We start from the raw sequence: 12,455 nt of genomic DNA, 5'->3' as shown, positions 1-12,455 counted from the left end.
TAAAGTTTGCAACTTTACGTGATAAGCATGCCCTAGAAGCTTAGATCTGTGATTTGGAGCCGCTGCATGGATCAAAACAAGTCTGTATGGAAAGAGGACTGAATGGACTCGGTGAGTCGCAAGGTTGACTCGGCGAGTCACATGAAGATGGTCGTGAACTCGACGAGTTGGATGAACAACTCGGCGAGTCCGATGAAGATTACCATAAGACTCGACGAGTTGAAGAACAAATCGACGAGTCGGATGAGTTTTCCCTAGAATGTGTATCGTGTGTATCCGTCGAGTTGCAAGGAGGGAACTCGACGGGTGGCCTTAAATTTTGAACGAGAATCGAAGGAACTCGATGAGTCACCCCGATGACTCGGTGAGTTGGATTGTACTTCAAGGAACTCGGCGAGTAGCCGAGGGTACTTGGCGAGTTGGGGTCAACATGGACTATTGACCTTGACTGGGGACTTTGACTTTGACCAGGGGTTGACCCGTGGGTTATGGAGTACCTTATAAGGTTAAGGACTTATGAGTATATTGTACTATGATCATAGGTGGTGGAGCCTGTGTCAAGTGATCCGAGGGTTGGAGTGTATCTTCCGAGTCGACATTTGCAAGGTGAGTTATCCTCACTATATCGATAGGTTCTACGGCACCAAGGCCAGCCCTTTAGATGTTAATGTTATGGTATCCTACATGTTGTTATGATCTGTTAGATCAGAATCAGGGTAGACAGTATGTTATGTTCTTATGATCCGTAAGGATTGGTATGTTAGTGACCTGCTAGGTCAGTACTCTAGTTACGAGAGAATTCTATGATTAATGATCAGTGTGATAGATATGTTTGATGTTTGTATATGCCAGTATAAGATAGTTATGCGCACATGGTTATTTTCTTGTTGGTTGGGTTGAGGCAGTCCTGCTTTGTGCTGAAGGCCAACATACCTTAGGAGCGGTCCGGGAGACTGTAGGCCACGAGGCAGACCAGTCATGCCGAAGGCTCGGGATAGATTTAGATAGACTTTAGGCCCAGTAGGGCGGTCCATTCAGGCCGATGGCCAGTATGCATGTTGATTGATTGATTGTTACTGATATGGCATTGTCAGTGTGGTATTGGTATTTTGGGGGTAGCTCACTAAGCCCTCGGGCTTAGAGTTTCAGTTTATTGTTTCAGGTACTTCAGGAGAGCATGGCAAGGCAAAGGCATGACTGTACCGCTCTTCAACCTTATGTTATGATTTTGGGACACTCTGATGGATATTGATTTGAAAACATTTTTGTAAACAATGCTATTTGATTTTTATTTATGAAAAAAAAAGTTTAAATTTAGTGTAAAATTTATGGATGTTACAGACATACTTTTTATAACCACCCGTTACGGTTAGCATTGGAGTAGACCAATCAATATGGAGAATCAGAGAGAAAAAGCCCACATGTATCTAGGTTTGAAGAATAGAAGATATTATCGTCTTAGAATTACTTGTGACTGAATCCATGAAGTAATCTCTAAGCGTGGGTTGGTCTAATACTTAAATCTCTATTAAGCACTCATGAGTGTTAGCGTAATCTATATGCTATGTCCAATCAATATGGACAATCCACTAATACTCACGACAGTCTTGAATCACTACTTACTTCCAAGAGTATGACCGACTGTGGACGTTTGAGTAAATTAATACTCGGGAAATGGGTTCCAAACATGCAAAAGTGAGAACACAATGATAGGCTAATTGAAATGACCGAAATCCATCATATATTAAGATCGCCACTTAATAATCACCAAATCAAATTAAAAACTTATACCGCTTAAAGTTCTCAGGTATTAAAACAAACCCAGCTATGAGTGATTTAGCCAATTCATTTGCAAATCTAATGCCTCTAGACTTTGTCGGACTGTCAGACTTGGTCAATGACATTAGATTATGGAATGGATCTACAAGATTATCTTTCGATATGACATATTGACTATGATGTCTTTACATATGACTTACTATCAAATGTGTTGGTACTTATTGAGTATGTGTAATATGATCTTGTGTGACTTGGGATCCATACTCGAGGTAAATTCACCCCTAAAGTCACAAGAAACTTCATAAGGACCATCAATGATTGAATTTCAACAAAGATGTCACTAATGAATCTCTTTCAACCACATTGTCTTCTTTGCAATTTAACCAACTACAACAAACTCTAAGTATGTTAAATCCACTATGGTGTATTATCTGGTACTCTTCCAAGCTAATATATCACCATTCAATAAAAGCACGAATTCCGACTACAAACAGTATTGCCTTTATCAGTATGGAACTTAGCATCAATGTAACTCTTACACTGATCTCTTCCATATTATCAATATCATTTCTTCTATCCTCCAAGGACACTTAAGAATGTTCTTGATCTTGATTCGTTGATTCACACAAAATTGATCTAATCCAACTTGCCATGCATAAGGCATACGAGTCATCAGATTTGGTACATGTTATGGCATATATGATCGATCCCATAGCAGAAGCATGTGGGACACAAATCATTTGCTTTAGCTCAATATCATGCCATATTGCTCAATGCCATTCCATGTTGTAATAAGCCTAAAATCCTTTTCGAGTTTCCTCAACATTCCATGTACTTTGGCTTAATCCAATGAATCACTTTGATCTATCTCCATAGATCCTTATTATGCATGTGTCTTGTATCTCCCATGTATATCATAGCGAAACAGTTCTCATACCAAGCCAAGATTTTACACCTGCCAAGTTAGAATAGAGTTTCCTATAAATTGTATATTGTCTATGTACAATACAAGGTTTACTACAGTGCTCCCATTAGCACTGACATATATATATGGCTTATCTGTGTTTCTCGAAATTCAAACTCCTTGAACTTTTCTCATTGAAACAAAGATTCAAATTACTCCCACTAGCTTTGACTTATATGTGGCTTATCTTTATTTCTCGAAATTCAAACTCCCTGAACTTTCTCATTGAAATAATGATCCCACTTGCGAGATGCTTATTTCGGTCCATAAATGAACTTATTAAGCTTACACATCCTTCAAAACCTATCTTGGTTTAATTATGTGTTTGCTCCTATCCATGATTGTCTCTACTTGAAGATCCAATTGCACCTAAGGGTTAAGGTCAAGTGCTAGGTCTACCAAATAACAACATACATGGACTGAATCTCGCTTTCTAATTCCTCTTTCTATGTTGTTGCATTTAGGGCCTACCATAGCTTACGATAGTTGGTACACTCTGATTGTTATCTACCAGTGACTCAAATACCTTAGCAATATAAACTATTATATAACTAGTTCCATGACATCTTCTATCAGATCTATAAGGAAAAATGGAAATATGTCAGTTTCCTTAATAGCTCTTTCAATTCCAAATTGAATGCTATGTCCAACTTTAGCCTCTTCATTGGTTAACTCTTGAATCTTATCAAGGTCAATGTGGCTCCCACTAGCCCTTTTGGAAATCAGCTCCTTCTCTTGGAAGACTTCCCTTGAGAACCATACACTTTATTCTCAGAAGGTGGTTAAACAATTATCCAAAATGCTTGATGGGCTCTCCAACGAGATAACACATCTTTAATCAAAGTCCTAGATTTTCGAGTGCTTCACGACAAGCGTAAGCCTCATACGTAGACTTACATATATGGTAGTGAGGATAGAATCCCACTTCATATATCATATAGTGTTTTAGGAACCTACTTGGTTGGCACAAGACCAAAGGACTTCTTGTAACACTATTCATGGTACAATCCACGAATTGTTAGCAAACACAGTGCGACGCATCTAGTACAAAATCAATGAACGATTTGTTTCTCTATCCAACTAACACTTCCTAGTGGTAGTGTTTTGGGCAGAGATAGATCATTAAACTCTTTCATGGTCACTTAGATGATCGATAAAGTTTGTACTGAGATTCTCACTATGAGTGTCTCATCCTATTGCCCAGTTGATTCTTAACTTCGCTATATGAGAGCTCTGAACACCTGAGAGGTTCCAGACCCAAATTCATACGAAGTTGGTCTCAATATGTATCGTGGTTAATCTAAACTGTCCATTAGTGTGAACTAATTCCAATAGATATTCACATCACCCAGTGATGCATTCATCATCTATCTTGATAAACAAGATTTGCATTTGTCATAAGACATGAGGTCAAATGATATCCAAAATTTGTTCCAACTGGATACTTGGTAATGCATTTCTCATTTATGTATCCAAGACTATGATTCCACAAATACATTTCACCCAAACATTTGGATGTATTTGAATAAGTACTTATTATGGTTAATCTGAACGATCCATTAGTTGAACTGACATCAATAGATATTCACAATAATACACCTTATTCAAATGTTCGAATCATTTTTGAACTATTGCTACTATACTAGATTCATAGATTTCATGACTTTCTTTTAACATGTTAGAATGCTCCACATTTAAATAAGTTAGAACTATCTCATGAATGATAGTATAAACAATTTCAATTATAATACCATATATAGACTAAACATTTTGAAAAGAGTTGTCTTTTGATCCTATGAATGTAGCAAGGGCTTGGCATTCATGATCAAATTACTTTCTTCATGTTTTAGTCTTCATTTTAGTGACTGCACATTCTTGCAAATGTCAGCACTAATCCTTAGCAACACACTCAAGGTTTAGAAGTAATGTTTTAACGGCATTATAAATCCATATATTTGATTGAATAACAAACATGGAAGAACTAGTTATCTTTTGATCCAATGGAAAGTAGCACGGGCTCTTGATCCATGATCAATTTTAACTTCTTCATGTTCCAGTCCTTTCACCTAAAATATACATTTAGGCAAGTTTGATTTCTTAGTCCTTTTCTTGTTATGGAAACAAGCAGCTATCAGAACATGTCTTAGAATAAGCCTTCCTTTGTCCTAGGTATTAGGGCCTAGATTAGGTATACCCACACTAATCAACTTTTAAACTGTGGGCAATTGGCTTTCTTCTTCTCGACACTTCTATTCATGATAGTAAAATATGGGAGTGTTTTGAAGTATGAGTTTCTATGATTGGCCATGCTAGTTCCAAAAGGAAACCTTAACATGCTTCACAACTCCTTAATGGACATTCCAAGTTGTTCATATCAAAATCAGAATGAACTGATCATATGTACATGTTAGCTAGTCGACTAACCATATTCAACTCCTAACTCAAGGAAATTCCATTTTACTTCAATATGTCAATTTACAACTTACATGTGATAATTTCTCTTTCTAACAATTTAGAATGCAATGTTTGAAGTAACCTATGAAGAGCTTTAACAAAGGCGTGATATTTCCTTTCATTTATGAGAACTATTCCCAAACTACGAAATTGACAAGATTGATCATCCTCATAGCTAATCCTTTCAAAGGTTTTATAGTAGTAGATTTTAGTGGATAAGGTTTTCGACATCATTCAATAAAACTCCATTATAGTTTGTTTTACTTATCCTTAGAAAATAATCACCCTAAATTATTTTAGAAAGCTAGGATCAATATTTGGCTCCATTATGTGTAAAGGGATGCCGTAAACACACCATAAAGTTATTTAGGTAGGAAAAGCCCTTTACCAATTTCGATCACTACGAAACTCCTAGATCTTTGAGATTCATTGACTATCAATGGCATGTTAATCTTAGATTATGTTCATCTCAAATTCACTGACGGGGTCATCGAGGATCACTGAACAGATGGTAAATCGACCATACAAAATTGCATGGTCCCCGGCTCAAGTTACGCTTGAGATTCGCGAGTTCCACATCATTCTCTACCTATACTCTCAAATTGATGTGTCGGTTAACCACGCGAGCTCCATCAACAAGTTATAAAGAGAATGTGCAATTTTTTATGGATAACATAAGATTCACATTAAATAGATTAAGAATTAACCTTGCAAAATCGCATGGTCCCTGGATCAAGTTACGCTTGAGATTCGCGAGTTCCATATCTTTCATGACTATATTCTAGATTGATGTGTCGGTTAACCACACGAGCTCCACCAACAGAATAAAAAGAGAATGTGCAATTTTCATGGATAATATAAACTCACATTCTATTAATAAAACAGGATTTTCTTTTATATTTGTATTTAGAATACTTTTAGATTGACCATTATCACTATCAAACCCTTTCGGTAACTCCAATCTCAAAATCCAATAGGGCGGTGAGAATGGTAAGCGCGAAGCATATGAAAAACCGACATCATTAGGAATCAAAGAGACCTCCTTAAACCCCTACATTAGAATGGGTGAGCCTAGTCACGGTAAGACTGACCATGTCAATATTTAAACACGCGAGGGTGCATGTTGTAACTTTCTTATACATATAGTAGACACAATTCTAATATATATAAATACAATGGGTAAATTTAAAACTATTTAAATTTGGTTGTCTATTATTAATTCTAATTAATTACGAGGATGCAATATAAGAATTAATAAAACATGAGGGGTTAATATTCAAATTTATAAATCCATATTATAAATAATATTAAATATTTTAATTAACAATTTAAATAACAAATAAATATTCAAATTCAGATAAACACATTTAAATAATATATATCAATTATCAAATAAATATTCATATTCAAATAAACATATTTAAATAATATTTATCCATTATCAAGTAAATATTCAAATTCAAATAAACACATTTAAATAATATTTATCAATTTTCCAGATTAAAAAACAATTTAAATTAGGTATTTATCCATGTTTGATAAAACTTCATATTCGAAAAATGGCAAAAAAATCTGAAACCCTAATTCTGTTGAGCTCACGTCGTGAACTCCTAGTTCACGTTGTGAGCTGCGACTAAGGTTTTTATCATATTACGAATTTTTCATCTAATCTTCTTCCATTTAGTTTTAAACAAGTTTTTATAGAAAACATGGATCTAGGGTGAAAGTAACCATGAACCAATGGCTCTAATACCACTGTTGGGTTTTCTACGCATCAAATACACTTTAAAACTAGGCAGCGGAAAAATCGAAACAACGATATACCTAAGTGTACATGCATCCTATGGATCTATGGCTTCATGCTAATTACATCAATCCTAGAAAACTAAAACATAAGTAAGAAAACATACCTCTTATGTAGCCCTTGATCTCCATGCTTGAGATCTTGAACCTCCATGAAGTTGCTCGAATGAAAGGACCCAAACCAGAATCCCTCTAATGATATCACACCCAATGACACCAAAGAGTGGAATAAAAATAACTAGCAGAAGGGTCAATTTCACAAACCCAAAGGGGTTAGAAATCGTCCCTAAGAGGGGGAGGAAAAAGGGTTGGCAAATACTTCAAGCCAAGGTGCAAGGAGGAATGAAATCCCTAAAGCCCTATTTATAGCCTTGGATGCCTCCTAGGGTTTAGTACTCCTTCCCATGTGGGATGGAGGCCTAACCACGGAATTCACTCCTTTCCCATGTGGGATGGAGTGATTTTCATCCAACCCTAATTCCATAAGGGTTCTGGAACATTCCTTTAACCAACTATCGATTAATGAACATTCAACCCTTTAATTAATTAAACTGTTAATTAATTCTCAAAATATATTTCCAAAATATATTTCTAATTAGTTTCTAATTAATTATTAACCATAATAATTAATAAACTAATTTCTCCTTTATTTATTCTACTCAATTTGGGTCTTGAGGGCAACCCAAAAGGACCCTGCTATTATAAGAAATATTACCAATAGTTAATGACCTTGGACACTATTCCAACACAAATTTGGTCAAAGTCAAAGTCAAACTGGTCAAATTCCATAAGTCAGTTGAGTTAACCCAGCCGATAAACCTAGATGAGTCAACTCAGCCGAGTCGACACATAACACGTACACGGGGCATACTCCAAATGTACGCGGGTCGTACTCAAGCTCTAACTACCATTAGGGAGTTTGACGACGTACACCTTGCGTACTCAGATTACGCAGGGCTTATGCCTAGTCTTCCCAAACTCTCATTAACAGTTTAATTCCTTCAGCTCTTACGTCCTATTTCCAGATCCAAGGCTAAATCAACCTCAAGAGTCATAAAGTTTCCAACTTTATGACCTTGCATGTCTGTTAAGTGCTTAACTCAAGTTCTTAATACATTAAGACCTTCTAGAGAGTGCATGGAGAAAAACCAACCATTAAGACCCCATTTTTATGATTCAAGACCCTTCCTAAGGTCTGAAAGGACAACTTAATGGGTCGAGAACATGCCATGCTCAAGAATCACCATTTTGGGACCAAAAAGTGACTTAAAAGAGAAAAAACCTAGATCTACAAGATGGCCAGTGGTAAAGTTGCAGGATTTATACCTTCTAGAGGTTGCAAAGAAGGTAGAAATCAAAGATCCAAGGTACTCTCAACTCCAAGATCTTCTCACCACCTTCTTCTTTCTTCAAAACTCTCTTAAAGGCTCCAAAATTGCTTTCTTGCTCTTAGGGTCTCTTAGGGGTCAATGTCACAAAAGAAGGTTGGGTAAGAAGAAGATATGAGGCCTTAATGATGCTTATATATGAGCCAAAACCCTAAAAATTTGGGTTGCATGATTTCCACGTACGCCCTGCGTACGAGGTGTACACCCAACATACTAAGGCACACCCTAGTACGCTTAGCATACACACGTACACACATCATACTCCTTAAGTCCTAATTTACCAAAATGACATTATGGGCCCTTTTTGCACTCTTTCTTACACTTAGGGACCAAAATGAAATATAATTGAATTATAGGGTCAAAATTAAAAATACCTCATCATTGGGATGTTACAATTTTCCCCCACTTGAACTAGAATCCGTCCTTAAGGTCGGTTGCGGAAAATAACTCAGGATAATGCTCCCGCATCTCAACTTCCAGCTCCCAGGCCCACTCGGAGCCTCTCCCATGTTGGCACTAAACTTTAACCAAAGGTATCTCCATGTTATGCAGGACCTTCACCTTTCTTTCCAGAATACCCACCGGTCTCTCAATATAGTTCAGGCGTTGATCGACCTGAATATCATCCACTGGAAACACTGTCTCGCAATTCAACACACACTTCCGCAACTCAGAGACATGGAAATTGTAGTGGATTTGACTGAACTCGCTCGATAAATCCAACCTGTAAGCCACCCGGCGTACCCTAGCTATCACACGGAAAGGTCCAATATACTAGGGGCCTAATTTCCACCTCTTCCCGAAGCGTGTCACACCCATCCATGGCGAGACCTTCAGGAGCACCATATCGTCAACCTAAAACTCCAACTCGGATCGGCGCCGGTCGGCATAGCTCTTCTGGCGACTCTGAGCAGTCTGTAGTCTCTTCCTGATCTGTTGAATAAGCTCTGTGGTTTGAAGGACTACTTCAGTCCTTCCCATGACCCGATGACCATGCTCTCCCCAACATACCGGGGTACGACATCTTCGACCATACAAGAGCTCAAAAGGTGGGGCACCAATGTTGGAGTGATAATTGTTATTGTAGGAGAACTCTGTAAGAGGTAGGTAGGAATCCTAAATCCCATCGAAATCAATGACATGGGCCCGAAACATATCTTAAGGGTCTGGATGGTCCACTCGCTCTGACTGTTGGTCTACGGGTGATAAGTCGTGCTGAAATGTAGTCACGTGCCCTAGTTCTTCGGGGAACTTCTGCCTGAATCGTGAAGTGAAACGAACATTTCTGTCTAAAACAATGGAGACCGGAACCCCATGACGAGTAACAATCTTTCGGTCATACACATCGGCCAACTTTTCAGCCGAAGAGCTCTCCCGTATGGCCAAAAAGTGTGCACTCTTGGTCAATCGATCCACGATGACCCATATAGCATCGAAACCCTTGGCTGTCTTTGGAAACTTGGTGATAAAATCCATGATGATTTGCTCCCACTTCCACATGGGAACCTCCAAAGGCTGCACTTTCCCATGCGACCTTTGATGTCTGGCCTTAACCATTCTATAGGTCAAGCACCTCTCAACATACCATGCTATCTCCCTATTCATACAAGCCCACCAGTAGCTCAATTTCAAATCCCAATACATCTTGATGGCTCCCGAGTGTATAGAAAAGTGGGACTTATGAGCCTCCTCCAGCACAATCTGCCTGATCCCACCTAAAACTGGGACCCAAACGCAACTGTACTGGTTCAACAACCCCCGAATGTCCGTGACAAACCTGTTGATCTCGCCCCTGATCCTCTCTTGTTTTAAGTTCTCCTTCCAAACTCCCTCTGCCTAAGCCTCCTTGATCAAACCCAAAAGTGGAGAATCAATGGATATCCTCATACATACCTCCCTAACCGAAGATCCAACCAACTTGCAGCTCAAAGCCTCCACTGCCATATTCGCTTTACCCGGAGGGTAAAGGATCTCGTAATCATAGTCCTTGACCACGTCCAGTCACCCGCGATGCCTCATGTTTAGGTTCGGCTGGTCCATAAGATATCTCAAACTCTTTTGATATAGGTAAATAGTACAACAAACACCCCCATAAAGATAATCTTTCCAAATCTTTAAGTCAAATACCACTGCCCCCAACTCCAGGTCATGCGTAGGATATCGCATCTCATATGTCTTCAGCTGCCACAAAGCATAAGTAATCACTCGCCCTCTATGCATAAGGACCACCCTCAAAATGGTGATGGATGCATCACAGAATACCACAAAATCCTCGAATCCCTCCGGAAGGGTCAATACCGAGGCCTCACATAACCTTTGCCGAAGAGTTTCAAATGTCGACTACTGCTCAAGCCCCCATCAGAACTCCACTCCCTTCCTCATCAGATGAGTTAGGGGTACCGCAATCTTGGAAAAGTCCTGAATAAATCTCCAATAGTATCCCGCCAAACCTAAGAAACTACTGATCCTAGAGGGAGATTTCGGAACCTCCCACTGCATCGATCTTGGCCGGATCGACCAAAATCATGTCTTTGTTAACGATATGTGACATCCCCAAAATCACGGCCAGAAAAGACCGGTTTGTTTATGCTTTGTTTAAAAATCAGAGTTACATTTTAAATGAAAGTGTTGCGGAATTTGTCCCAAAACAAAATGTGATAAAGATTTATCAAAAGCATTTCCATAGAAATGTATTTCATTAAAAGACTTGGGATGTCATGTTCGTACAGATCAAAAGCATAAACAGTACAATATAAGCCTTACTACATTATTTCATATCTACAGGCCTATATCCGTAATCCCTCGTCCAAAACATCACATCTATGCTCATGCGCCACTACCTGTAATACATAAAACTGAGTGGGTCAGGCTTGGGAGCCTGGTGAGCACATAGGGTTTTCAACCCACAATAAATAAGTTTATTAATTTCATCAATCAACAATAACCCGATTACCCATTCCCGTTATCCTCACTTTACGTCCCTAAACACCTATCATAAGGGACCTAGCCTAAGGATCATCATCGGGACGGACACTACTGCTAAGGGGATTCCTCAGCAATGAATGTCCTAAAGGCAACCATGTGGGGGATGGAGTACACCGGTGAACACATCGTTCACAAACACCTACAGGTTGCGAGCCTGCTAGTGTTCCACTGGACTGTCTAGAAGAGTCCGTGGTCGTCATCCATACTCCGCTAGATGACAGAAACAACAACATCAACATCGAGGCCTCTCATCATTTTATCACACATCACCTATTACATCTACCCATGTTTTACCCCAGCATTTTCGTAGATATAAAATACATATACAGTTTAAATCATTGAAAACATGTATAACAATGTTCATCCGACATAGATAGCAAGTATTCAGATAATATGCACACATAGCACGTAATTTATATAAAATAATTCATATCTATGTGTAAGTTGAAAGTAACTATGCACTCACTTGTTAAGGTGATGATTCCAAAATCGGGCAGCGCTTGCTTCTAACGATTCTATTTTCCTTCGACGAAACCTAGCATTATTATCGCTAAATTTTAGTCTAATATTTACCGTGACCAACTATTAGTCTTAGTATTATTATTATTATATAAGCGTTAAACAATATTTTCCAACCACTATGTACAGACAGGGGCCAGACATAAAACACCGGAGGGCAGGACCATTTTGGCATATAGCACTTCTGAAATCCAACAACCCTATGCGGCCCTTTAAACCAGATTCCCCGTACCGCGAGTAGTTAAAAAAAATATTATAACGACACTTATATAAGTTATAATAATAGCTCAAATATTTATTATAAGTTCATAATAACAATACTAATTTTAAATATAAGCTATATTAAAATAAGGTAAGCATAACTTACTTATAAGGGGGGTTTTAGCTAGGAGTCGGGCTCTGCAGGGGCAGAACTTCGTCGCTGAATCTTTCTAAGAAAGATTCGTGCAGCGCTTCAGCGCTCACCTTACTATACTAAGCTACAGAAAGAGAAGTCGAATCACGAGGGACCGAAATGCTCGGGGGATAAGGAGAGAAAGACTCTTGAATCAAGAGAATGGTGC

Source organism: Lactuca sativa, chromosome 4 (assembly GCF_002870075.4).
Source record: "Lactuca sativa cultivar Salinas chromosome 4, Lsat_Salinas_v11, whole genome shotgun sequence".
In the NCBI taxonomy this organism is placed as follows: Eukaryota; Viridiplantae; Streptophyta; class Magnoliopsida; order Asterales; family Asteraceae; genus Lactuca; species Lactuca sativa.
Note: the sequence above shows the minus strand (reverse complement) of the source record.